This window comes from Nothoprocta perdicaria, unplaced genomic scaffold (assembly GCF_003342845.1).
Source record: "Nothoprocta perdicaria isolate Ctin4 unplaced genomic scaffold, notPer1 scaffold_21, whole genome shotgun sequence".
NCBI lineage: Eukaryota > Metazoa > Chordata > Aves > Tinamiformes > Tinamidae > Nothoprocta > Nothoprocta perdicaria.
In genome coordinates this window covers 399978-401816 of record NW_020455316.1, presented here as the reverse complement: position 1 = coordinate 401816, position 1839 = coordinate 399978, and the positions used below count along the sequence as shown (strand labels likewise).

General features: G+C 68.6%; 1 protein-coding gene across 7 annotated transcripts in view; it reads right to left on the bottom strand.

The window, feature by feature from the left end:
• The window catches only part of EPHA7 (EPH receptor A7), a 155106-nt gene that overhangs the window by 152870 nt on the left and 397 nt on the right, over positions 1-1839 (bottom strand). The window lies entirely within an intron of this gene.

Genomic DNA, 1839 nt, shown 5'->3' with positions numbered 1-1839 from the left:
CCGCCTCCCGCTTGGGCCGCGGCGCCTCCCGCGGGGCAGACGCGGAGCGGGAGGGCGCGGAGCGCGAGCCCCGCCGCCTGGGGTGCGGAGCGCGGGGGGGCGTCGAGAGCGCAGAAAGGGCGCGTGAAAACGGCGTCCGAAACGCGGGCTCCGCGCCGCGCTGCCCCCGCGCCCCCATCCCTCTGGGGCTCCGGCCTGGGGAGGGGGGCAGAGCCGGGGGGCGGCCGCCCCATCCCGTCCTCATCGCGGGCCGGGCCGAGCAGGTCCCTCCGCAGGGGGCAGCCCCCCGAGGAGCCCCACTCGGCCCTCGCCCCCCAAGGCCGGGGGCGGGCAGAGCCCCACGGGGAGCGGGGCCACCGCTGCACCAGGGAACCTGCCCCTCGCGCCCTCCTCATTCCCCTCCCGGCGTGGCGAGAAACTCGGGAAACTTTTCCCCCGCTCTCCTCTGTTTTCCGTAGCCGGGGGCAGCGGGAAGGTGCGCGCGCCGCTGCGCCCAAGTTACTCGCTGCCCTCTGAACACGCACACGCCCCGCAGGAGTTTCCCGAGCTTGCGGGAGCCGCTAGCGACCGCGGCTCCCGCTCCCGACCCTCCCCAGTGATGCGGGAGCCGCAGGGTGCTAACGCATACGTTACTAATACAGATAACCATACAGTGCATGCAGATATGCACAGACACGCGCTGTATGCACACGCGCGTGCAGGGGATGCGGGGCAGGCTGCGCCCCGAGCGCAGCCCCACGTGCTGGGGCTCCGCGCAGCGCGGGCAGCCCGCACCTTCCCTCTCTCCATCCCATCTCCCTCCATCCCTCCTCCCGTCCCTCTCCGGGCCAGGCCGGGCCCACTCGCGCTGCCACGCGCCGCTCCGCGTGTGCGCGCGCGCCTATGTGTGTCCTCCCGTCCCTTTAAATAAACTTTTGAAGCGCTGCCGAGGAGAGGCTCCTCTTTCCCTCTCTACCATCGCCTTCTTCTGCTCAAGGTAAAGGACATGTTAATTGAGGGATTATTTTTCAAGCTCCGGTTACAGGCTCGAAGCAATAATTTTACTGTGGGCCCATGGTTTGATGAAAAATATTGACGTATCCGGGTGTGGGGAGGCGGGGGTAGCAGCCCCACGCGCATACGTACGAGGAGGCTCCGAAAATGCCTCTTTTCTCCCCCTTGCCGCCCCAGAAGATGGAGACGGAGCTCAGTCCCCGGCTGTCAAACGCGAGCAGTGCGCTGCTTTAAACCACCCGGGATTTTCTCAGCACCAGAGCAGAGATTCCCGAGCGGACTTCGCGAATCGATTCCCTGTCCCCGCCGCTCGCAGCCCCCTCGGTCTGCGCTGGGAACCCGCGCGCTCGCTGCGCGCTCGCTCGCTGCCCCGCGCCGTGCGGGTGCCGCAAACCGCCCCCCGCTCCCCCAACCCCTCCGGGGAGGCCGAGGGCGCCCACGGAGCGGACCCGAGGCTGGGGGGGTGGGGGAGAAGGAGGGGTGCCCCCCATCCCTTAACCCCCCAAAACCAGAGATGGCCCCGGGCAGCAGCGGCCCGGACGGGGCGCCCAGGCCCCGGCGCCCTGCGAGGCACCGGGACCCCGAACTCCGCACCCCACGGGGGAGGGGGGGGGAACGAGAGGTCGTGACACGACCGGCGACACGGCGGTTCCCCCCGCTCCCCAAAACTCGTGCCCTGGCATCACGTGCGAGCGCCTCCAGACCGACCTCGCTCCCCGCAGGAGAGGCGCCTGTCCCGCTCCCTCGCGCATCCCCCGCGAACGCCTGTCTCTTCCCTCCCTCCCCAGCTCAAAACATACCTACATGCATACATACATACATATACATATATATATTTTTTTTTTT